Here is a 27,645-nt window from a genome sequence, read left to right as displayed (position 1 = left end):
ACTTTCTGGTTAAGAATACTTGAAAAGTTTTCTCTCAGAAACAAGTATTTTTCATACAAAATTTGACCTAAACCTGTAGGATGACAAGATTCTCTAGAGATTGTTAGTGATATAGAAGGGAAACAAAATAATTTCTTTACATTTGAATGATAAATCCAGGGGTGAATCAGAGCACATGTCCTTTTAATGTTTATTTTGTGATGGAATTTAAAAAAATCCATTGGTCACTCAGCTGTTTTATGCAATGTGTGGCAAACAGAAAACCAGATTGCTGACTTTAGTGGCAAGATCAAACAACACCCTGCAGCCAAGGTGTTCGTACCAGACACTGAACTAATCTGTTAGCTGCAATGCACCTATTGACTCATGTAGATATTTCTCTCTAGTTATTACAATGTCTTCAGCATAAACACCTAATAAGACTAAACAAACTGCTTCATGAAAGAGAGAAGAGACAGAAAACCACAACAACATTAAATACAGCTTTGAATTTCCAATGTTTTGGTTTTTTTCAGGATAAGCTGCTGGGTGTGTGTTCAGCTACATAATGACATCAAATCCAAAAGGTGCCAATTACCAGTCAGCCCTTTGACCTCTGCTAAAGCTTAGTGATGGGCACCTCTAAGGTCCCAGTTCTTCTGGTATTTTTAGTTGAACACTGAAATTTTCTTCATTTTCCCACATTGTTCACTTACCTGCTCTGGGTTTAAAATCAGATTTTCAAAGCCAGGCATGTACATTTGCACATGTACATCTGGACACATCAACATTTGAAAACCCAGCCCCTGGCTCACATGAAAAAACCCTCCACAATCCTATTCCACTGTGAATTCTATAAATACCCTTGAGAAAGCTGAATAATTTATTGAAACCTTCAACAAAGAAACCACATACTGCATTGTTTTGATGCATTAGATGTGAGTTGTCTTTTTTTGAAGAAAAAAGCTTTTTCTGTACATCAGCAGCACAAAGAATTAAAACATGAAAACAAAAGCATATTATTTAAAGAGCAGGCTGTTCCCTAAACTGTTACTGTGCTTGGTGTCAAATCACATTTTGTGATGTATCACGTACAACCTCCTCTTACATGTTTTCCTATTATGCTTTATACGACTTTGAGTGAGAAAACTCTGATAGTTCTGTCTTAGACTTACCACTAACATCAAAGACAGGTCCACTTGTAGATCTGGATCACAGCATGACAACTTGCTCCAAGGATGACAACTCTAAAAGAGGTGGAAAAATGTTTGCCTATTTAGCAATGTTTATGAAAAGAAGTCTGATAATTCTAGAAATGTGAATTTATTGTGGATCTGTCTACCTTCATAAAACACTTGGTGAACACAGCATGACAAAGACTTTGCTTTCAAAGTGCAACACTTAAAGAGCAGGGCCACTTCATTCTCATACATGCCTAGAATTAAATGACAGTGACCTAATCTTGAATGTGAATATACAACGTATCGTCTATAATTACTGCTGGTATGCAAGTGAGTCTGTAGAAGTAAACAACAAATAGTTTATTTCACACAGGGCTATCTCATACTCCATTTACAATGGAGTAACACAAGTACACCGCAACTACTGCAGTGCAGTGCGCATCCACCAACTTCCTGCTCAAATCCATTCTGGTATGTTTTGTCTCTAGGCATCACTGCATGTTCACTAATCCAGTTTTGGAATTCATCTTGATTAGCTTTCCAACATGCATCTCAGAGGACAAGCCTAACTTTTCAGTACTGTGCTAAAGAGAAGGGTTCAGCAGCCTTTTATATGTCTTATTTTCAGTCTCTCACCGAACAACCCCAAACTCAGAAACACTCACAGGTTAGGAAAAAAAACTTGTCTGACAAGTTAGCAATGAAAATAAGAACTGAAGCTGCTTGTATTGAGGGTGATGTTGACAATCAGAAGGTATTTGAAGGGTAAATCTTTCTGTGCCTTTTAATAAAAAGAATTCAATGAAAATGGAAGTTAGGAATGTTTATTCATTCACCTATTGCCCAACAACTTTCCCTTTTGAAAAAGGCCTCACATTACTCCTGAGCTCAAAGTACAGAAAAATACTTGAGCCTGTCTCTTGTAAAGTAACTGGGGCCAAGAGCCTGAAGGAATCATAGCCTGGAGCTGCATAGTGGTGTGGTAAAGAATGAGATTTGAGGTGTGGGGAGGCTGAATAAAGAGATGAGAGTTGCAGCCAAGGAGCAAAAAGGGACTAAGTGTTGGTAGAGAGAGAAGGCAGACTGGAGGACCTGGTACTAAGCACAGGAGAGAGCACCACAGCATGGAAGTAAAGAAGGAAGAGTGTAGCTGTGGCAAAGGTGCGAGTAAAGCAAACTGCAATTGGAAGCCAGTGGAGAAAGCACATGTAAAATCTGCAACTTCTGTTCACTGACCCTTTATCTCAGACAGAGAAGACCATGCTACGATAAAAAGGTCCTAGACTCAGGAGTGACTCACAGGGATATCAGTGTCATGCAAGACCTTTTTTCCATTTTATCTATGATCCTTTTAGAAAGATGGTAGGCAGGAACTGTAACAAAATTATATGTATTTCAATGCCAAGGACTCATAGGAAAATAGATTTACAGTAGCACTGTTAGTTCTTCAGCTGAAATTGCATTCTCTGTGTTCATGTTCTTTATATATTTAATAACATAACAATGTGCTACTTCTTTCTTTAAGTCCTTGCATACTTCTGAGCTGCCTTGGGATGAATCAGGGTTCTGTAGTGAAACAGACTCTTCTAGATCCCTACATATTGGGAAACTGGAGGTAATAGATGAGGTAGAGATTCCTGGAAGTGATAGGAAAGTCAGGTCCACTTAAGACTGAGATCTGGATTCTCTAAGTGCTATTACTGAAGTCATCATGCGTTGATAGGCAAACCACATAGTCAAGGATTTATGGTCACTTATATATACCTCATTTTCAGAGCGCCCAAATTGATACTCAAGGGTTGGAGGCAGTGAAGTGCTGAACGAGATGAAGATGAGGACCAAAGACAGCCATGCTAGTAAGATGCAAAGTTTCACCTGAGTATTTTTATAGAACATTAATAATAAAATCAAGTATAATTAAAAAGCAGTATCAGCTATGAGTATTTTGAAAAGATGGATTAAAAAAAAATATCTACACTGAGAACAGAAAATAGAATCAAAAAGTCTGTTTTGTACATATTATTACTGTGAATTCAATGGATTTCAAGGAGCAAAATTACTGAATTCAGTAAACGACTAATGTCACTCAGGTGAGCCAATTGCTCCAGATATTTACCTCACTGCATTTTAAGGAAATAATGGTCATAAAGCCCCAGTTTCTGTAGTCAACCCCAAATTAGTGTTTTAATATGAAGATGTAATGGTAAGTGTTCTAAAATTCAATCTTACATCAAGAGGCTTTTCTTTCTTTCTTTTTTTTTTTTTTTTTTTCCCATCTGTACCTCATTTCCCTTCACCTTCTGGTAGTATAACAAAATAAATTAAATCTTATTTGTCACATAGGTAAATGTTACTGTAAAAAGTGCTACAAGAGAGCTGAAGAGGAAATAAATAACTTTAGGGAGTAAACCAGGCCTGGGACCACACGTTGAACTGTGAGGAAAAACAGAAGTATGTCTGTACTATCTATCTTACATGTGAATGAAAGAGCAGGCAGTCTAGTAAATGTAGCATAACGCATACACAGAAGTTGTACAATCTTACTTTCAGCTTTCTAATGTTTCAATCTTTGAAGTCCCCTGTCCTTTTAACATTCCTTGAATGCTATGTCACTATAATTACTGTGTTTGCAAAGTGAGATTTTCTTTCTCAGATGGAGTCATTCACTATCAGCCCAGAGTAGGAAGAGAGAGACTCTTGAAAAGAATGAAAAGCTGCAGGATTGTAGCTTACCTGTTGAGATCTCTTGCACACATGGCTGGAAGATTTTTTCTCAAAAGTGTTCATTCCAGAAAAAGGCTGTCTTTACATGGTTGAGAATGAAGAAAAGAGCTGCTGTAACAGTTTATTCCTGAGCAGCTGCCAGTCCACCTTGGGTAGGGGCATGATGGAGGCATACACAGCTCAAGAGGGAAGCAAGTGTGACTTGCACAAGAGGGACCACTGGTGGGAGAAAGACACCTTATGGTTTGTGAGACAGCTTTGGTGAAGTGTGTTTATATTATGGTTAGACAAAGATGCAGGGTTTATGCTTGTGTTTTGCCAAAAAAGACAAAACCACAGAAAGAAATTAAGAGGAAAAGGAAACAAGTAAACAAATGTGGTTTTACAGAAACTGAGGGACAATTTATCCTCAGCACAGCAAGCAAAAACTTGGAAAACATTTGGAAAAGTCAGAAAACAAGTTAAAGTTGGTTGGCAGACTCTGACAGAGCTGACAGCTAAAACTACCCCTGGCATGCTGACAACAGTGTGGCATCAATCTGTGTGTAACAACCTATCCTTGAAAAACTCCATCCTGGATTTAAGCTAGCACTTCCTAACCTTTTCTTTACCCAGCCTCCAAACTGCAGTGAACAAAAAAAAAAGTTTTCAGACATGACTTTTAACTCACTGATGAGCAGAAGTCAGGACCTGCTCTGACCACCAGCATGGTGGCAGGCTCCCGCCATGCTTCCTCAGGGGCCTGGCTCCCTCTCTTCTGCCTTATTGGCTGGCAGAGACCTCCCTTCCCCAGATCCCCACTCACCCCCTCACCTGGGGTCTCACACCTACCCCATGTTCCTGCTTTTTTAATTCAGGAACGTGTTTCTGTCCCCTAAAGCAAGGTTGTGGCAGGAAGATGAGGAGCATCATGACAATATGGCTTCCCTTACAGTGACCCAATCCTCTGCAGGCTGCGTGCTGCCTGAGTGGGCCCTGAGCACCCTTTCCTCATGGATAGCAGTTATTGCTGTAGGGTTATTACTATAAGGATGTGTGTAAGGGGTATGGTGACAGAGTCTTCTCAGTGGTGTCCAGTGACAAGGCAAATGGCAATGGACACAAACCAGAACATGGGAGGTTGAACATAAACATCAGGAAAAAGTTCTTCACTCTGAGGGTTACAGAGCTCTGGAGCAGGCTGCCCAGAGAGGCTGTGCAGTTTTCTTCTCAGGAGACTTTCAAAACCCTCCTGGAAATGTTCCTGTGTGATTTACTGGGTTGGACTAGATGATCTTCAAAGGTCCCTTCCCACCTCTTCCATTCTGTGACTGCAGAGCTGTATTAGCCGCTCACAAAAAGGCCAGCGCTCAAGGCCTGTGGCTGCTGGTGCCTGCTCCGTGAAGGACGAGGAGGCAGCCATGGAGGCTGGTTTGCGATGGCTGCTTGGGAAGGGATAGGGTTGCCACACTGAGTGGGCCCCAAATTGTCTCCTGTCCTTAAAAGACACAAGTGGGATTCTCAGAAGGTCCCCTATAGTTTTCTGGTGACATACAAGTGCAGGGTCCTGCATCTGGGTTGAGGCAATCCCAGGCACAAATACAGGCTGGGCAGTGACTGGCTGGAAAGTAGCCCTGAGGAGAGGGACTTGGAGGTGCTGGTGGACAAAAAGCTCAGCATGAGCTCTCAATGTGCACTTGCAGCCCGCAAAGCCAATCAGATCCTGGGCTGCATCAGGAGAAGTGTGGCTAGCAGGTCGAGGGAGGTGATCCTCCCCCTCTACTCAGCTCTGGTGAGACCCCACCTGGAGTACTGCCTCCAGTTCTGGAGCCCCTATTACAAGAGGGATGTGGAGGTGCTGGAACTTGTCCAGAGAAGGGCCACAAGGATGATCAGAGGGCTGGAGCACCTCTCCTATGAGGACAGACTGAAGGAGTTGGGACTGTTCAGTCTGCAGAAGAGAAGGCTCCGAGGAGACCTAATTGTCGCCTTCCAGTATCTGAAGGGGGCCTACAGGAAGGCTGGGGAAGGACTTCTCAGGATCTCAGGTAGTGATAGGACTAGGGGGAATGGAATGAAGCTGGAGGTGGGGAGATTCAGGCTGGATGTGAGGAGGAGGTTCTTCACCATGAGAGTGGTGAAACCCTGGAATGGGTTGTCCAGGGAGGTGGTCGAGGCCCCGTCCCTGGGGGTGTTTAAGAGCAGGCTGGATGAGGCTCTGTCCAGCCTGATCTAGTGTGGGGTGTCCCTGCCCATGGCAGGGGGATTGGAACTAGATGATCCTTGTGGTCCCTTCCAACCCTGAATGAAACTATGAAACTATGAAACTATGAAACTATACAGGTTCTCAAGTGTGCCTGGTATAGGAAGAAGAAAGTTATGTGAGTAAACCTTGAGCTTAGGCCCAGCAGCGGCCATTTCTATATGGCATGGCAGTTTGAGGCACATACCTGCACACCATGTTGTATTGCTATGTGTTGTTGCATGAAGGCATATACATGAATACCATCGTGAAATTTCCAGCTGCATTCACTTTTTTACTGTTAATAGCATCCCTACCGCCATAGAGCTGTAAAGGTTTGCTCTACCAATTGGCAAATTATTGACATTTAGATCTCACCTGAGGTGTGGTGGTAGCAATAAACACAACCAGCCGTTAGCATATGCATAGATGCATTGATGCACAAATATGGTGCTAAGGGACATAGTTTAGCACCAGACTTGGTAGAGTTAGATAATATTTGCATTCAATCATCTTAAAGGACTTTTCCAGCTGAAATGGTTCTATAATTCTATGATTCTTTGAAACTTAAGCCACAAATAGTGTGTTTAGAATGTTTGTTTTTATACAATGATCTCACGCACTACCATATAAGATGCCACAAGAGTTATATTTTCTGCTTTGTTACTACAGCTTCAAAATAGTTTTCTGTTTTGAAACCTTTCAAGTGTTCTCAGATTATCTGTATTTACACAGTTCTTGTGGTACTCAGATCCCTGTTTGTTTAACTGGATGATACACAGATAGTCTGACTTGTCAGTCACTCTCTCCATCTCTCCTATCCATTGCTGGAGAGGCTCACCTCACTTCCCATGTATCTTTACATAGTATCCCTGAGGGATTCATCTCAAATACCTCAAATACATTAAAGACATCCATATGTAAAATGTCAGCTTCTACAAGGATGCAGCCAAAGGTTGCACTGCACAGCTCATACCTAAGCTATAATGACCATATTATTTTGACTACAAAAGAAAGTTGTGCTTTCACAGTCATGCTATGCCTAGCTATCGTTTCCCGATATACGCCACGTTGAGCTTGATACTTAGCAACTGATGGAGGGGAAAATGAATTGCTAATGTGTGTTTTAGAATTTTTTGACGAATAAAAAATCAAATAGAGACCTTATTTATGTCTGGATCATTCAAAACAATGAAATTTACACAGCCTGAACTCATCATGTGTTGCATTTCTAGCCAGCAACTTTACAAATTATTTTGCATACTGCTAAAAGAAAAAAATCTTATATATGCTGCCACGTAGACAACCTGTCATCCAGCCCATCAGACTGACCTGTTGTGTCACTGGTCACTGTACTATATGTATTGAGGCATTTATCAGAAAAATGATGATTACTTTTCGTTCCAATTTCTCATGTGCTAAAGCCATGTGAATAGTGGGTCTGTGTGGTTCCCAACTGCAAAAACAAATAAAAATTCCATCTTTAACACTTAGGAAACTGTCTATTTTTAGTTTGGTTTCCTATGGAAACAAGGCATCTGTGATCAGGCTGTCTCTGTGCATGTATCTGTCCTTGTGTACCCTCTAATAATTTTTTTAATCTAGTGGTCTTTTACAATCAAGTGTGACAAAATGACAGAAGTTTTGAGGTAACTGATTTTTATCTAATTTTATGAGAACAAATGGCCAGATAGATGAACAAAAACACTGTGGCATTGTCCACCTGAGAGAAGGCTGCAGCATGAACTGCAGCCTCATCTTATGAGGCTCCAGAGAATCCATGGAGGTGAGAGATGCAGTATATTACACCGCTATACAGAAAAGCTTCAGTTCAAGGTCACACTTTTATGCATCTCAGATTCATAAGGTTTAATTCATCCCACTGCTCACACAAGTACTTGTTTAATACTTTCACAATCCTCCCTTCACTCCTCACTGAAAAGATTAATCAATTCTCCCCTTTCCTGGCAACCAGCAAATAATCTAATCCCAGATATTTTCAAATTTGACCTGGAATTTGGGTTAGAGGATCAGGATCATGTGATGCTAGTCTATGAAATCAAAGCTCCTCAAATGGTGTAGACTTCTGCATCAGAAAAATTCAGGGAATTATTGGAAGGAAGATGTCTTGGGGAATTAACCAGTGAGCCCTGCAAAGTGAAGAAAATAATGTAGCACTCAGCTCTCCTTTTAAATTGGAATTTGAAAAGTTAGCATAATAAGAAATAAATGTTAAAAGGTTTGGTTATTGAGAGAATCAAGAGAAGAAATGGAAGCAGTAACAAGGCAAGTTGCTGAATAGAGCTTGGTAGGGAAGGGTCACTAGTTTAGATTATTGGGGTTTTATTTTTGTTTTTGTTTTGTTTCGGGTGTGTTTGTATGTTTTTGCTTGGGGTTTTTTGTTTGTTTTGTTTTGTTTTGTTTTGTTTTGTTTTGTTTTGTTTTGTTTTGTTTTTCTGAGTCCATCTCTTGCTAAGTCTTTAGTCGTCTTAAAATTGTCCAGAGCTGTAAATTAAGCACCTAAAAGACGCATCTTTTGGGGTAAGGAAACTGGAACAGAAAAGAGAGTAGTTACTAGTACATTTATAAAGTTTACTTAGATTGCAGATTAGAGATGTTCTGGTTGACAGTGCAAGCTAACACTAGAACTGGAGTCACTGAGGCTGAAGGTAAAGACACCGCTATCTTTCTGAGATGGATCTCAGTATTTACATCTATGCTTCTTCAATTTGTGACTGAAGATGAGGAAAAGGCTGAGGTCCTTAACACCTTCTTTTCCTCAATTTTTAACAGCAAGGTAGGAGTTCAGGATGAGTGGCCTCCTGAGCTGGGTGACAGGGTCAGGGAGCAGTGTAATGCCCTGGAAATCTATGAGGAATTAGTTCGGGACCTGCTGAGCCACTTGGACACTCATAAGTCCATGGGACCGGATGGGATCCATCCTAGGGTGCTGAGAGACCTGGCAGATGAGCTGCCCAAGCCGCTCTGCATCATTTTCCTCCTGTCCTGGCTCACCGGTGAGGTCCCAGATAACTGGAAACTGGCCAATGTGGTCCCCATCCATAAGAAGGGTTGGATGGAGGAACCCGGAAACTCCAGGCCAGTCAGCCTGACCTCAGTGCCAGGAAAGTGATGGAGCAGATTATCCTGGCGGCAATAACTGTGCACCTGAAGGATGGCCAAGGGCTCAGGTCCAGCCAGCATGGATTTAGGAGGGTCAGGTCCTGCCTCTCCAACCTGATCGCCTTCTATGATCAGGTGACCCGTCTGGTGGATGTGGGGAGGCCTGTGGATGTGGTCTACCTGGACTTCAGCGAGGCCTTTGACACCGTCCCCCACAGCAAACTGCTGGCTAAGCTGTCAGCTCGTGGCTTGGACCACAACACTCTGTGCTGGGTTAGGAACTGGCTGGAGGGCTGAGCCCAGAGAGTGGTGGTGAATGGTGCCACATCCAGCTGGCGGCCAGTCACCAGTGGCATCCCCCAGCGATCAGTGCTGGGCCCCATCCTCTTTAACATCTTCATTGATGATCTGGATGAGGGGGTCGTGTCAGTCATCAGCAAGTTTGCAGATGACACCAAGTTAGGAGCAGATGTGGGTCAGTTAGAGGGTAGAAGAGCTCTGCAGTGGGACCTTGACCAACTGGATAGCTGGGCAGAGTCCAATGGAATGTCATTCAACAAGTCCAAGTGCCGAGTGCTGCACTTTGGCCACGGCAACTCCATGCAGAGCTACAGGCTGGGGTCAGAGTGGCTGGAGAGCTGCCAAACAGAGAGGGACCTAGGGGTGCTGATTGACAGCTGCCTGAACATGAGCCAGCAGTGTGCCCAGGTGGCCAAGAAGGCCAATGGCATCCTGGCCTGCATTAGGAATAGTGTGGCCAGCAGGAGCAGGGAGGTCACTGTGCCCCTGTACTCTGCATTGGTTAGGCTGCACCTTGAGTACTGTGTCCAGTTCTGGGCCCCTCAGTTTAAGAAGGACATTGAGACACCTGAATGTGTCCAGAGAAGGGCAAGAAGGCTGGGGAGAGGCCTTGAGCACAAGCCCTATGAGGAGAGGCTGAGGGAGCTGGGATTGTTTAGCCTGGAAAAGAGGAGGCTCAGGGGTGACCTCATTGCTCTCTGCAACTACCTGAAAGGTGGTTGTAGCCAGGAAGGGGTTGGTCTCTTCTCCCAGGCAACCAGCACCAGAACAAGGGGACACAGACTCAAGCTGCACCAGGGGAAGTTTAGGCTGGAGGTGAGGAGAACGTTCTTCACTGAGAGAGTCATTAGTCATTGGAATGGGATGCTCAGGGAGGTGGTGGAGTCGCTGTCCCTGGAGGTGTTCAAGCGGGGATTGGACGTGGCACTTGGTGCCATGGTCTAGTCATGAGGTCTGTGGTGACAGGTTGGACTCAATGATCTTTGAGGTCTCTTCCAACCTTAGTGATACTGTGATACTGTGATAATTTTGTATTCAAATTGACAAGCTCTATCCCCAAGGCAGAGCTGCTTATGGATCTGTTCTGTGGAAGAGCTGCGTTGAAACTTACTGGCCCAAGCTGGTGATTGCCTGGGGCTCTTCACACTGTGCTCTGTTGTACAATGAAACACATACAAGACATTTGAGGAGCTGTGACTGTAGCTAGGGTGTTACTAGGGGAGCTAGCGAGGCTAGCAAACTGGGGAGAACTGCAGCTTCCACTTTCCCTGGAGACCAAGTGCTTTTCAAATCCTGCTAAGGTCTACAGAAAAATCTCAGTTGACTTGTGGCTCTTTTCCACTTTCTAGGCTTACAGGAGCTCAAAACCCTTGGAGACAAAAAAGCCTTTCATTACGGAAACAGTCTTCCTAACAAGAAAACCTCCTGGCTATAGAGATGCGTCCCTACAGCTCTAACAATTGCCTTACCTCCCCTTTTGTGGTGGGCACAGAACCTCAAATGGACAGAGATAATGGCAATATTTATCTTCACCATAATGTGATGAAGAGGAGGTCCCATGAAGTAGATTTTTAATTTTCTCCAGATTAGTGTTATGGTTGCCTTTTCTACCACGTAGCAGGTCCCTTCCAACCCAAACTATTCTATGATACTATGTTGCTTCATCCCCTTCTACTAACGTGTTACCAAAACCAGTTACACTGCTTATTCGCTATTGTATGGACATTAAAATGAGAAGTTTCCTAATTTCTGATCTTTATTTGGAGAAACAGTGGAAGTCTTTGGAAAATAAAAACAAGCAGTCATATTTCTGATGCCATTTGCCTGGCACTGAAAGGTTATATCATTTAGTTGTAGAAGGTTTTTTCTTTCCAATTTCCACAACACTTACCGTAATTCATTTTAAAAAAAGAGTTTAGAAAGCGGTGGATATAATTAATGTATTGATCTAGTTTTCCATTATGTTGTTATCACAGGTGAAAAATGTGCTTTTGATGAAATTGTTGATTAAAACTACCAAAAAATCCATTATATCTAACTTACTTTTCCTTACCTAATGAAGCAGATGGATATAAAATGAAGGAATGCCATATTGACCTTTAGGAGAAATATATATGGCATATAACTTGATACCTACAAGATAATTAATACTAATCTGACCTTTTTAGTTTCTGGGCTAGGGTTCTGTTACTAATAGCACCTACATAATGCGCTGTATGTTTTCACTGAACAGGTCATGCACTGGCAAAGAGAAGGAAAATGTGGATTAACTGGAGCTGTTATCAGCATCTCCTAGATCCCAGTGCAACACAGGAACAACTCCATCTTCCTTCCCAATCTTCTCTTATACCTTGGTAGGTCAGGAATGTGCATAGAGCCTCTTCTCTGGGAAATATGTTTTAAAGGAAGAACACCAGACTGCTGACCAACGTGAGAAAGTGCAGAAATAGTCACAGGATCACAGGATGTTAGGGGTTGGAAGGGACCTCAAGAGATCATCTAGTTCAACCCCCAAGTCAAACTAGGATATTGGATGATTTCAGTAAGATGTGCTAGTCCTGTGTTAGTCAGTTGGTTTCAGCAAGATAGTGACAGTCCCATGCTAGTCGGTCCCCTTGAGCGGGGACCATTGCTACACTTGCTTTTCCCAGCATCAAACATGATGGCACCTCTCCTATGAGGACAGACTGAAGGAGTTGGGGCTGTTCAGTCTGCAGAAGAGAAGGCTCCGAGGTGACCTAATTGTGGCCTTCCAGTATCTGAAGGGGGCCTACAGGAAGGCTGGGGAAGGACTTCTCAGGATCTCAGGTAGTGATAGGACTAGGGGGAATGGAATGAAGCTGGAGGTGGGGAGATTCAGGCTAGATGTGAGGAGGAGGTTCTTCACCATGAGAGTGGTGAGACCCTGGAATGGGTTGTCCAGGGAGGTGGTCGAGGCCCCGTCCCTGGGGGTGTTTAAGAGCAGGCTGGATGAGGCTCTGTCCAGCCTGATGTAGTGTGGGGTGTACCTGCCCATGGCAGGGGGGTTGGAACTAGATGATCCTTGTGGTCCCTTCCAACCCTGAATGAAACTATGAAACTATGAAACTATTTTATGTGATAAGATAGTGAGGGCTATGTTAGTATGTTATTATGGCTTGCCTAGCATGGAATTACTAAAAAATGGCTTTTGCTTTTAAAATTCACACCAATTCTAGGTGAAATTAATTTTAAATATAGACAAATCGTAAAACAAATACAAGGAGGTCTGTAACAGAATTTTAAGGAATGTTCTATTCATAAACAATTTTTCTAAATATTGGGTCAGTGACTGGCCTTCTCTAGGATTAAAAGTAATAATAATTAAAAAAAAAAAAAATCCTGGATGTTTGCTGCATTATTTACCAGCAATAAGGACACTTGATTTGTCCTTGTTGCAGTAAGTACAATTCACGTTGGTATACAAACAGAACTTGTGCCTTGGTTTCTCCTCAGTCTGTGTTTAATGTTAGCCTTTTGATCTCCAATAGAAATTACAATATGTTTTTCTTTCAGGAAAAAAACCAAAAGAATCCAAAGCAAAACCCCATCCTCTCTGGTTTGGGTCAAATGCAGATCATACCTCTTAAAACTCATAAACTCTCATAGGGCATTTTTATTGCTCACCTTGAGTGAAAGGTGATTTCTGAGAGCAATCACACAAGGAAAAATGTCTCATTCGCATTGGATATTTTCTAGCTATTTACTAAAGCAGTTCTGTTACTACATCTGTGACATACTACTACTACTACTGCTACTACTATCTCTTAAGCAAAATAATCTCCAAATGTCAAAGCAAAGGGAGAAAAATGAAGACAAACCTTTATCCTGTCCTTCTTCAAAGCATGTCCAGCTTTCCTTGTCATCTGAGCACTGACTATTTGCTCTCATTCTAACATGCTGCTATGTTTTCCCACGGCATCATTCTCCTCTGTGCTGTGAGTGCTACAAGGCTGACCTCAGACACTTCTGTACATGCAGTATGCTGCATAATAACACAGGAAGGCTCCACATTTCCAAACCCAAATATATTCTGCACTAGGAGCACTGGTTACCACTGAGCTGTGACCACAGCCAGCACTCCAGCCATTCTTATTCAGGCTGAATCCTCGGGTGCCTTCACTTGCACAACCCCTGCTCCTCCCTTCAAATTTTAGACAGGCTGTTATCAGCAGTTGTCTGCCTGCCTATAGAAACAAAATGGAAAGGCTCCCCCTTCTCAGGATCATCACCTATAACAAGTTTCTTAGCTTCCAATTTCTTCCCTCATACTTGCCTGTACTTCAATGAATTACCCTGTACTCCTTTCCAGAGACTATGACTTCTCTTTTACAGGCCTATTAATTCTCTCTTTTCTCCTTTTCCCTCCACTTGTCTTAGGGAGACTATAGACTCTTTCTCAGTCTCAGTTTCTTGCTTTTTATCATCTTCCTGTTTCATACTTTGCCTGATTTTCATCCTACAGCATTCTGATCCCTTTGGGTTCAAGAATACCACTCCTCTCTCAGTTCTTCCAAGTTTATTTATATACACATACATTCATATACATACACATACATATATATATTCCCAAGACTAGATCATTATGCAAACTGTGTATGTTCAGTCCATAAATAAAATATTTTGAGAATATTTTTATATTTCTTTCTCTTTACAGTCAGCAACTTAATCATCTCTTCTTCCAAAGCTGCTTGCAACTCTTTTTCTGGCTAATATAAACAATGTAAATAATTCATGTATTTAGCAACCATAAATATTCATTTTTCATTTGAACCAGACAGTGGTCGTCTAGATTAAATTAAACTGCTTTGGATTCAACAGCTGGCAATCTCCCCATGCCAAATAAAGGATTTTAGTCATACTTATTTAAAGTATGTAACTACCAGAAATGGGAGGTGAGGAGAAGAGGAAATGGACTCCCGTACTCAAACATAAAATATATCTGTCTATTGACAGTACTTTCTACAGACTTTGCTACAAGCAAATATATTTATTTCTGGAACAGACTAAATGGGTGCTGAAAGGAAGAATACAGTTTGCATACTTTATGATAGCTATGTCAGAATCTCTTACTGGTTTTGGAGTTGAATTCTTAGTGAATCGTGTTCCTCTTGCCTGAGGAAGCTTGGTAATTTTGGGTGCCATTTGAAAACAAACCACAGTTAAAAAGGGTAATGAAAAAGAGGTCTCATTCCCCGAGTAAGCAAGATCTTTCCATATAGTATTAAACTCTTAACTCTTAGTATTAAACTCTTAAGCTGCATTTTCATTTATCCATAATTTTTATCATTAATGAGAAACAGGAACTTCATAAGCATGGAAAATGAGTGAGTTTTAAATATGGGACAGATTTAGGGAGTCTCCTTTGAACCTTTGGAGAAATAGTGGTTTCCTTCCAACCTGTTCTGATCAATCATGCAAATATGGTGCCAGGGTAGGAGGAAAGGTACAAAAATGCTCATGTTTTCTTTCTGTGTTTCTTTGATGTTCATCTACCTTCTAAAACTGTAAAATAGGCTACTGGGCAGGAGGGCTGAGAGCTGGTATATGTTTGCTTGCTCAGGAAACAGGAGTGTTCTGAGCACTCTGTATAAATCAGAAACATTCAGAAGCCAAAAGCAAAACTTGCTTCCTGACCAGATGTGGTAGAATCACCAGCCTTTAACAAATCTCAGGCACTGATCTGTGCAGAACAGGGTAGAGAGATTTCTTCAAACTATTGCTAAAATGCTACGTGTATCTTCATGGAGAAAAAGCTGTGATTTTTAAGCCAATCTGAGATAAACCATGTTAAAATCCCGCTGAAGACAAAGCAATTGGATTTTTACAAGAATTATGTAGTCAATGGTAAGAATTAGCTTATTCTTAGGACTTCCATAGCCAGGTAACATGAATTAAATCTGTACATACTGAATTATGGTACTGGTTCTTGGGCTAAAGATAGAGTGTGTATCTTCCTGTTCAGATCAGGCTATTCTGAACTGGGCCTGTGAAGTTTGAACATAAGTTCAAAAGGAAGTGGTTTAGGGAGTCAAATTTTTTGATGAGTTTTCCCTGAATTTCAAGAGCTGGAGGATAATGGGATGCCTTGGATCAAAATATGGGGGGAATTAAGATCTTTGGCTCCATGGTTTCCTTGAGAGGCTTCTCCACTTTGCTGGCAGCAGCCTTGTAAGTCATAGAGGTATTAATAAATCCCTTGTGTTTTTATTTTTACATGCCTCTGTGTTCTTTCCAGCATTCAGCAGGATTTAGGGCAAGCAGGATGTGCCAGTAATGGAAGGCAAACACTGAGATGGCCAGATGAAATATTCTTCTTATGCATGCTCACCATAAAACATTTGCAGGTAGGCTGTCTGGAATCACAGCCATGACTCTGCATGGTGTTATTTCCTCATTTGTTCTTTTCTCCATCTGCTCATTTATTTTCCCGGTTATGGTCGTCTTCTCTCTGTCTCCATTTCCCCCTGCTCATTTGTTTAAGTAGAAATATCCTTCCCTCCAGCAACTGTGTAATATTCATTCTCCTTTATGTATATATATATGGCTTGCAAATAGGTAGCTTAAAAAACTGAGACGAGACAGCAAAACCATAGTGAAATTCCATTAGATTCTTCATGTATTTCGACTACATTCCTGTAGATTTTCTCATATTTGGCTCTATTTGTACTTTGCCAAGGAGAACTGCAAAGAAACAAAATCTAACTTGCCATTCTTTCCCGAGTTGCAAAGATATTTGGTCTGATCTCTTAGATGATGTAAATCAGGAGTAAATTCTTAGATTATAAAGGAACAGAGGGAGAGCGGCAGTCTTTTTTTCTGTCAGATGGTGGTTAGGGCGACTCTAGTCTTAGCTCCCTGCTAAATCTGCCCTTTAACAAAAGTGTGTGAGTGTGATATTATAATCTGTTATTGTTACTTTCAGCTTCTTTCAGCTACCCATTCTGCCTGGAAGCGAACTTTGATCTGCAGAGCTGGGCAGCCCCTGGAGGCTGGTAGATTTGGCCTGGCTCACTGATATTGTCGGCTGAATTGTTTTCACTCCTTAAACTTACAGGTTTTGACAATTATTTCAGGATTCCCTCCTGAAAAAGAATTCTCAGTCTTTCCATGCACCTACTGTTTGACCTCTGGCCAGCTCAGTCACCTTTCTTCTCCTTTCTCTCATCTGTCCCATCTGTTTGAACTTGAAGCTCTTGAGAGCAGACATTGTCTCTTCAAGTGCATTTATTTTGTACAGTACCTAGCACTGTGGGGCTCCTGCCTCAGTTGGAACCACTGGGTGTGACTGCAATGTAAATACTGAGTAATAATAATGGCATATGTGGGGGTGTAGAAACAGGGAGAGAGAGAAAAATATTTTCCCCATTCTTGTCTGCTTTTTGTTGTTGTTCTATTTCCTATTCACAGAAAGCATACAATACTGATTAATGAAAAATTTCTGGCTCCAGTTCAGTATCTGGCTTCAGTACATTTGCTATTTGATATCTGAGATATGTACAACATGTTCACAGTGAATTCTCCAACTGAAAACAGTAGAGTTCAAACCAAGTCAATTAATTCACAGAGTGAATGGATTCAAGCCCAGATTCTCGTGCCTTGTAGAGGCCTCTTTGAGTCTCCTGCCAAAAGATATCTGTTTATAAATGCAGTAAACGTAACTATTTGATACTTATAGCTCCTACAGCCTTATGTGATTTTTTTCCTTGTTATGGCTGATCTCTGATAATTGAGTTACATTTTGCAGACATTTCAGGCATTCTCTGTCTCTCTGCGCTTTCTTCCCCCCCTGGCGCTACAGCTCAGCCAGTGTTTTGGATTGTTTCAAATTTCCTTTCTCTTTGTTGCCTTGGATATTCTGCTGAAGTAAGGCATAACAAAACTGCATCCAAAATCCATACATCCTTCTAGCCAGGCTCTGTCTTAAAGTGGCACTTGCCTGTGAGAAGTCTTATCATTTCTGTGGAAGGAGAGGAGAGAGAAAACCTCACAATGAAAGTGATTGTTGTGTTCTTCATTGATGACCCAAGAACATTAATAATACATCTTTGTGGAGTAGAAGCTCTCATCCCTAACATTCATGCATAATCAACTGATGTATGTAGTACAGTAGGCATGTTTGAAAAACATTAATTGCTTATGTGGAGTATAGCAGGTAATTTTATAAACCCAAATAGGAAAAACAATATATGTGGAACATCTTTATCCATGTGAAAAATTCAGTGGGGAGTAGAAATTTGGCAATGAGACATGGATTAGCTTTAATTTTCTAACAGGAAACATTCAGGATTTCTTTCTTTTATTCTTCAAATATTTTTGTGTGTTTGTTTGTTTGCTTATTTTTCATCTCCTTGTTGTATCCTCTCCTTTCTTTCTGCCCAAGTGAGAGTGCCTCGGGGATCTTTTAACTGTGCCTTCTTCTCTTCTTTTCACACCCTTTGCCCATTTTTAAATCCACCATTCAGCACATTCACCTGCTGTTTTTACACCCACTATCCTCTGACCTTTCTGCTTCTGAACTGTTTCAAATCACCCATCTCAAAGCATGGATGGAATTGTCTTCTTGGCTATTTTGCTGCAACTGAAATGCTTTATAGACAGAAGTTAACTCCTAAAATATCTTTAATATTTCTCTCATCCCATTTGTTCTTTTTGATGTTTGGCTGCACCACTCTTCCCTTGCTGCTTAGCTCTGCAGCCTGGGATAATCAAGTTTGATTCATTCCAGTCTTTGGCCCAGAAAACACAGAATTAATTCCTTTCCATCTCATAGACTTCCCATCCATTTGGGCCAAAGAAATGACATAAGTAAAGATTATTTTCCTTGCCAATTCCTCAAACAAATTCTTCTAATTACTCATCTTATTTTACTTCATCATACCTACTATTCCATTAATCTTTTGAATCCTTTCTTACCTTTGCCCCGACTATGTTCTTAAGTCTTCCACTGCAGCATACATCTACCCCTGCTCCACCATGGCACCTGGACAAGATGCTCATGAACCAGCATCTCATATGAACAGCTCTGGCTTTTATATTGTTTCTCATCATGCATGCTGCACTGAGTGTCACAATCTCCTTTTGGCTTTCAAATTTTACTTATGTGAGAATAACAAAATAAAATTGGTCAGCAAAAGAGCCTGAAGAAACCTGAAGAGACAGGCTAGATTAATAATATCAATGGTCTAAAAGTACATTAAAAATGTATGCACCATGATATTCCTCCACCAGCCCAAGGTTTATGTCCCATTTCTCTTCCAAATGTCAGAAGCTGTTTTTTTCTGTGTATTTCTGCAGTACCCAGGTACTGCTGTCAGGTAATCTTTCCACTCTTCTATACAGGAAAGACATGAAGCTTGCCTGTAATTTCTGGAAGGCATTTTGTGTCACATAAAACGAGTGACCTGTGATCCATTCTGACCTCAGTACCTCTGCTGGAGTTACCCACATCTGCAGGGGCTCAGCCACAGCCTTGTCACACACAGCATTTCCCAGCAGCTCCCATTGCTGTTCGCCAGGCATCTCCTGCCTGTGAGCGAAGGCAGTTGGGCTGTGCTTGGCAGATGCTGCTCAGCTGATGGGATCCCTGCAAACAGTGCTACCACCTTGGGCAGGCAGCAGCACTGCTGTCAGCACTAGCATGCTGAGCTGTTATTTGTGGTGTATTTCAATAAGGAAAGATAGCTGAGGAAATAAGTGTCAAAACTTAAATCATTCCACATTGTAAGCTGTTGAACTGCTTTAATTCTACAATAGTTCTGCTTCTTTCAGTTTATTTAAGTTCAGTCACAGCTAGAAGATCAGTTCCACAGTATTTCTGCAACAGCAAGTGAAACTTGCTAGCAATCATAAGGAGGGGGAAAGGCGAAGGGTTGAAACAGTAAAGTCTAGAAAATAATGAAATGTCAGCATTACTGTGCTGGTAGCAGATCCCTAGAAAACCAGCAAAGTGCAAAAATGATCATGTAAAAGAGCCAGAAACAGTAAATCTAAGAAAGCTCCAGTACTCCCAGGAAGGTGCAGGAAGACTTTTGTTAGAAATTCATAGAAGCCAAGAGCAATTCTTCCGTTTCTCTCTTTAGAGCGTTGATTAAGGTTATCATTCTAAATCTGCCACTCCTTGTCTTGAGGAATTCTCTTGAATTTCATCTTAAGGTAAAACCTTACATGTACTGATTTAAAAAAGGCATCCAACAGATTCTTCACTGCGCTCATTTTGCATATATATATAGGTAGAGCTTCATTCCATCACTGCTCACGTGTAACAGGAAGTGCTTACATAGCAATCCATAATTTCCCTCCTCCTCCTTAGGAAAACATCAGTATCACATTGTTGAGGCATCCCATCCCAAACCATGGACACTGTCTTATTGAAAACATGTGAAGCCAAATATCTAGTCATCAGCATCGAACTGAAATGAATGTTCAGAAAACTTTTCAACAATTTCAAATAAACAAATTGTGTTGATGGACAAGTTCTAAATTCGTCCATTTAAAGCTGTAAATTAATCATAGTCTCAGAAACGGCTTCTGTCATGCCACAGGTTTGATGTCTCCCTCCCCAAATTTTCCTCACACCTTACCTTCCTTTCATCCTGATGATTAGAGCTTGCCTTGAGTTGTCTGCTCCAAGACAAGCATATCCAAACAACCATTTATTCTAGTTTTTCACACATCCTCTTTCCTTTCTCAGCCTAGAGCTCCAAAATGCTATTGCTTTAAAATTTCTCCATAAAACATCTCTGTCCAGCTGTCTCCTAAACAATCATCCTTTTTCATGTTTTGTTCATCTCTTTCCAACCCTTTACTCAATGTTTCTTTTGTGAATCCTTTTATTTTAAAAATTGCCTCTCCCTGTTACATATTTCTGGTTTCTGTCATGTTTATAGTCAAGTGATTTAAGTGTTGTTAATTTTTGCTCTACTCTCCTCGGTGTTTTTAGGTAGATGATGGTTCATAAATGTATGCAGTAATATAAAAAAGGGGAAAAAAAGAAATGAAACAGTCAAGTAAAGCTAAGAGTGAGGCTGAGACCTATTTGCAGATGTTCAATAAAGTCAAAAAGAAGCTGATTTGAGGGGATAAATTATTCATAGCTAATTATTTGCTCTTCTTTAATGCTAAATATCCTACATTTCAGCCTCCTGCAGGCAACTCAAGCAGTGATTCCTGAGTTTTTTAACAGCAACAACCACGCAGAGTTTTTGAAGTGGTTTTGGTCCCTCCGGGTTGACAGGTGCTACATAAAAAGCAGACAGGATATTGTTATTAAGACTCTTGAGAGTTTGAAGCATAAAGTCCTGTAGAATGAGCTGAGATTGTATCTTCAAAACACACATATTACAGTGTACTCATAGGCTCCAGGCTGTTCTTTTGGCACAGGTTTGAGCAAAGAGCAGTGTGTCAGTTGCTCTGCCCTGGGGCCTTGATGACTCCTGCTTGGGGCTGAATTATAGTTCATCATCTGCATCTAGAGTGCTGTGAGGAGAGAAGATGAGAATGGATTACTTGTCTGAAGTGCACCAAGAGTTTCTGCTTCTCCTATGCACATGCTGACTTTGCTTTTTGACTAAAGAGCAATGGGGAGGTTCACATTCCTGCTCTTTCCCCTTGCTTTCCACCCACCCTAGGGTATGCAAAAGTTGGGCACAAAGCTCTATTTTCTCACATAAAATGTGAGATGCAGTTTTCCTGGGTCAACCTGCAAGATTTTTCTCTAAACACATAGTTCAAGCCTCAAGCTTACCATAGATGGCCATTTTGGCTTTAGATAATTTGCACTCTGGCCTGTTTTATTCAAGAAAAATTCTACCTCCTTTTTAGCCTGTAATTCAGATCATTCCAAGTCTGGAATGTAGCCATCAGTTGCTGAACTAAACTGTATATATATACGATATACATTATCAATCCATCACAATTGTAAATCCAATGCAAAGATTACAATGGAAAATTACTTGCTTTCTTTTTTCTTTTCTTTCTTTGCTTTCTTTCTTTCTTTCTTTCTTTCTTTCTTTCTTTCTTTCTTTCTTTCTTTCTTTCTTTCTTTCTTTCTTTCTTTCTTTCTTTCTTTCTTTCTTTCTTTCTTTCTTTCTTTCTTTCTGTCTTTTTCTTTCTTTTTTTCTTTCTTTCTTCCTTTCTTCCCTTCTTTTTTTCTTCCTTTTTTCCTTTCTTTCTTCCTTTTTTTCTTTCTTTCTTCCTTCCTTCCTTCCTTCCTTTCTTCCTTCCTTTCTTCCTTTCTTTCTCTTTTTTTCTCCAAACTGTGTTATTTAAATGAACTCAGACAGCCCAAGTCAGTCCTTTGACAACCTAAGCCCTTCAGTAGTCAGTTCTGCCTGGCACACAGCCACTCACTCCTTTACTTGCCCATAATGAAATCCATTTAAACATAACAGCTCCCTGAGAATGATGTGCCTCAGTCTAAGATTACCATGAAGGAACCTACAAAACAGGCAGCTACAAAGTGAGGACTATTTATACACATCATTTTATTTGCATTGTAAAAGGCTCTTCCAATACACAATGAGTTCCAAGTCATTTCAGGCTGGCTGCTGGAGTGCACTGTACATTTTGTACGTGTATTTCTATGTAGATAGATATGTGCATGCCGCTGAAAGGGTATTAGCTCAGCAACTTCAGAGTCAGATCAAGCTGTGAGAAGAAGTTGGTGTGTTTATACAGACACTAAGTAGTATGTTAAAGGGCTTGTTTTTTGGAAATAAAAGCTTAATTTCATTATCATAATGATGATAACATTCAGCTTTGAATGCTATTAGTTCCTGTTTACATTACTCATGGTGCTGGTCTAAGCTTCATTTGCCATCTAGACATAATTACTATTTTATTTTATATTTTTTTTCACAGTTAAGTGGAGCATTTTAGCACAGCTGAATTGCTGCAAGCCTTGGTGGAACAAATCTATTAGTGGTATGGCTTGAAACAATACACAAAAGAGCCCTGTGTGTGGTCTGCTGTACATGCTTTTCACTTCCTTATGTTAAACAATAAATCTCTGAGTCAGCTAGAACTCAGAGACTAACATCCAAAGAGAGCCGCATTTTATCTTTTATTCATTGGCAGGAACATAGCTGTAGGAGGTATTCAAATCACACTTTTATTTAAACAAACACAGCTGGATCACAGCCTCTTAATATAGCAATTCTCTAATGAAAAATAACAACATAGTATTTATCTCTTTTCTTTTGTGCAGCTCTCAATTTGCTAAAATTAGGCAGCCTTCAATCCCATACAAAATTGGCATGTTTTCATGACCAGAGCTCATAGCAACTAACTACAAAATTATAATGGGAATGTAATTATAGTAGGGCATGTGAAATACACATCCTTTTGCTGCTGTAAGCTATATGGGGTTATACAATTATGCTGTAATAACATCATTTATCTTAAAGAAGTCAGACAGCTGATTTCATTTATTTAACTTGAGTTCTCCAGTCATGGGCTGTGTCAGGTTAACATTAATGTATTGCACAAAGTAATACAATGTAAGAACTCAGGGCTTCCCCAAGATGCATTGTTCCCTTGTTTGCACAAGTTAATTTCCTTCTTTGTCCCTGTGAGTGTTTGGAGACAACCAACTTGAGATTCAAGCTCTTTAGGAGCCCAGTTAAACACGGGGTTCTATCTTTGTTGCTGCACTGTCTCTGTGGTTGTGATTTGGGGCCAACAGCTTGTAGGTAACTGCAGAAGGATGTGACTACACGAAAGAGGTGAGTCACCTGGCCACACACTGAAAGGGATTTTGGAAACAATCACCTTGACTTTTATATGGTGTAATGATTAGTATTGGCAAATGTCGCACTCATCTTGGGCAAAGTAAGCATGCTGAAACCAGCAAGAATTTTGTAAGTCATTCCTACCTCTGCTCTCCTCAGGATTAAGCAGAGTACCCAGAATACCATATTTCTGTGAGAAAGCAGTATTTAGTGATCATTTTTAAGATTATTTCAGCAGTTGTAATACACTTGGACTAGTGGCTTGGAGAAACTAGATTTTCAAGAATGGGACAGGGCTATATGACATTAAAAAGATACTAATGGTCAGGGAGGACAGCAAGCTTCTGTATTCCCACTCAGATATTCTGGGAAGCTGTGTGACTCTGCACAGAAAGGATGCATAGGGAAGGGAGAATGTCATCTGAGAAAAGTCTCCTCTTTGGGAGAGAGACTGTTTGGATATCAGGTGTCTGATATACTCCGCTATCTGTATTTTACTGAATTGAATAAAGATAGTAGTTATTCAATGGGACAATTCAGGCACAAGCTGTAATAAAGGTCACATCTATAGATGTATTTTACCAAGCACTGGGATGTGCACTCCTTTCATAGTCCTGCTCTGTTGCCTGGGATGGGGTCTGGATTATCACCAGGCAGGTGTCTCCACAGTCACTCTTGGCTTGGAGGGGTTTAGCGCTGTTGTGTGCCTGTCTGAGGAATCACCGCCTCAGATCTGGATCCCTCAGAGGGTATTGTGGCAAGGGGACACTGACTTTGCCTCTCTTTTGGACATGGGGATTTAAAAATAATGTTTTTAATCATGGCTTAGCAGCAGACTTGGGTTAATGGTTGGACTTGGTCTTTTCCTGCCTAAATGATGCTGTGATTCTGTGATCATGACATCATTGTAACTTTATGCTTCCCTTTACATCTTCGTAATCAAACATTCCTAATAGACATTATGAACTCTCCCTGTTCCTAGAGTATTAAATGTGTCTTTATTTGTGTGACAAACTATGCTGTTCTTGATGAAGGAAGCCAGTTTGGCTTTCCTAAGCAGCCATCAATTCACTGTATACGTGTAATTCCTGATGTAGAGGAGGGTAAATAAACTCCCTGTTCATTTCAGAAAGCTGGTGTTTAGCACACTTTCTATAATAGATTTTGAAAAGAGTTCAGCCTGTTTAAAACAACAGCCATATGGTTCTCAATACTGGAGGGCTGGCCAGAACATAAATGGATATGACACACATTGTCAATAAAAAGTCATTATACCACTAAACACACATCTGCACTTTTAAGGACATTTGGGGTCCAAGTCCACGTTTGCTCAAATGTATGGATATTTCATTTGAGCTGAATTTTGACATTGTTATTTTGGATTACAAGCTCCATTACCCAGTAAAAATAACAAATTTTCTTTCATTTCAGTCAAATACCTTGGGTTTTTTAAACAAGCTTATTTGCACTTGTACCTAACATACTGTGTTGTCTACTCTTCTTTTTTGAGGTTTTCTTCTTCTGTCACTGTAGATGTATCTATGCTATAACATCAGAGCTATGCTATCTTCCAGAAGCTGTTGGTCAAGTTTTATTGTCTTTTGAGTGAGACCTGGCAGGCCAAAACATTCCCCAAACACTGAGTGTCTCTAAGTGCCAAACTGCAGCTCCAGAAAACATAATTTTACTAACAGGGGCTTTTGGTTTTATTTTTTGCCATGAAATGCTCAGCATTTTTTAAATGCAGCCAATGTTTCTGCAATCTAACCTCCCTTAAATAAGTGTTGGTTTATAATACGTACTTCTCTGGTTTTAGAAACAGTTTGTAGAAGCTGAGATTATTCATCACAATGTTACTGAGAGACAAAAATTTCTGTGTAAATGGCTCTCTGAGACAGGCTTTTTTTCCAAAGGGATGGTTGCAGCTGGCTATTATGTGCCCATGAAGACATCTTTGAAGCTTGGAAGCTAAAGCAAAAATACGGTGAAGAGTTACTTACAAAAACATAATGGTGAGTTCTTGAAACCTTAGGTAAGACAAAATCTGATCATAAAACCGGCTATAAATTACAATATGCAGTCTCAAGATTGTATCAAATAGAAAGCTGAGAAAGACCCTGAAAGTTGAGAAAAGCCCAGAAAATGTCATCATTACCTCCTGCAGGCTTAAGGAGTGAGCTCTCTTTTCATACCTCAGAAGAACCCATGGAGAAGTGAATAGTTTTCCTTTAACCCAGACAGCAGTTCTTGAAGAGCCTTCCTCTTCAGTCAGCGTGTGATTCCACTTTCCAAACAAAATGGTGCTCTACTGTTTTTAGTGTTTTGTTTCCCATCTCTATAGTTATCATGTCTCTCTAACATGTTTACTGGTGTGTTTGGGGAGAGACTGTTTACAAGGACCTGTGGTGACAGGACAAGGGGCAATGGCTTCAAACTAGAGAAGGGTAGATTTACATTGGATATCAGGAAGAAGTTCTTCACTAGAAGGGTGGTAGAACACTGGAACAGGCTGCCCAGGGAGGTGGTTGAAGACCCTTCCCTGGAGATATTCAAGGTAATACTCGATGAGGCCCTGGGCAACTTGGTCTAGCTGGGGATGTCCCTGCTGACTGTGGGGGGTCCCTTCTGGCCTGGACCATTCTATGATTCTATGTTTCTTGTTTCACCGCTCATTGATAACCCATTTTGCATTATCAGAAATCCTGCAAAAAAAAAAGGAGAAAATTGGGTGGAATGAAACCTTGAGAACAGAGCTTATGAACACAGCCTGCATTCTAGAGATATTTGGAAAGGTGTGGAATAGAAGAGTAGTTGGTGACTAAATACTCCCAGAAAGACATTTGGCAAACACTGCTACTCTTCCAGGGACTGTCCACCCCCAACTCAAAGTGAAGAACAAATAAATTAACCTTGGCATTGTCCTTGAGGAACGAAGCTCAGTCAAAATGATTTCTTTCTATGGATGCCTTGCAGATCATTGTAATGACAAGTAACTTGTCTGGGCACTGTGACAATTTGTGGATTTTGCTTTGGATGTGAAGTTTCACTGAACACCGCACTCATAAATGCAGATAAATTCCTTTTGGATCTAATTCCACTATGGTCCACTCCACTATTAGAGATGGGTGTCAAACATTAAGATGGGATAAAGCACTCAGCTGTTCCAGAAGTTTATTCCAAACCATTTGAATAAACTAAGCTGAGGCAGAGCAGCCTCAGGAGAACAAGCTCTCTCACAAGATGTTTGACACTTCCTGTTTCTGATTTTACAAAAAAATAAATATTTCTAAGTACTAGTTTAGCTTTTGTGCTTCTATTCCTGATTAAATCCAGGAAATGTGACATTACACTGGGGAGTTAAATGAAATGAAGAGGGGAATCAAGCCACTTTGTGATATATCACAAGCATCCTAGTTTAGGTTCTCGGAGAAGTGAGTGATTCTCCCATTCCCAATATGCAGGTCTTAAGAAGAAAAGCAGAAGTACCAATTCACAGCTTCAGCAGCATAAGTCAGAGTGACATAGCTGGAAGAAAATTCATTCCCCAAAATGAAGTATGGTTAGAAAGTCAGCATAGCTGTTAAGTGGCAGTATGTTACTGGTTCTGTCATCATTCTGCAGAAGGCATCAAAACAAGCAGGACCTCAAACATAAATGTAAATGGAATTAACAGGGAAGCAGTACTGGTTTCTAAACACTGGCCTTCACTTTCAGTGATCATCAGGAATACCAGCACTGGAACCTGCTGATGGAATTTCACCTTTAAGATGCAAAGCTTGGGATGGCCCTAGGAGAAAGACATTTTTGTATTTGTGTATGAGAGACTACACAGAGTTTGTACTAAATGCAAACTGGAAAAAGCACAATCCTGGCCATTTAGAAGCCTGCCCAAATGTGCATACTATGTGTCCTTTCTTTCATGGAGGTCTAGCCTGTCCATTCATTTTTATGGTGAAATTTGTGATGAGTGTCTTGCATAACTGCTGTAATGACATGGTACAGGAAGACCTTTTCTTTGCTCTCATAGATGAATACAGAGTTCATCTGCCAGTACATTGACAGCAAACACAACCTCATTCTGTCTGTGTTCCAGTTTTTCCAGATTCCATGTGGCTGCATCAATGTAGCACCAAGTTGAAGTTAATGTATTTACTGGCAGGGCTTTCCTGTTCAGGCTTGGCGTGATGTTAATCACAAGGCTTTGGCCACCTTGGAAAGTGGACAGGTTGAGCTTGTGTCTGTTCACAGGATGCCATATAAGACCCTGGAATCATTGGAATTCTGAGGCCACTTCTACTTTGAACACATTTTTTGTATGCTAGCTTGCTTTCTTAATGCACAGTATTCAGCTGCCTCCCCTCCTCCTTCC

This window comes from Melanerpes formicivorus, unplaced genomic scaffold, assembly GCF_026170545.1.
Source record: "Melanerpes formicivorus ecotype bairdi unplaced genomic scaffold, bMelFor1.0.p_v2 SCAF_7, whole genome shotgun sequence".
Lineage (NCBI taxonomy): Eukaryota > Metazoa > Chordata > Aves > Piciformes > Picidae > Melanerpes > Melanerpes formicivorus.
The sequence above is the reverse complement of the archived record's forward strand: the minus strand, read 5'-3'. Positions refer to the sequence as shown.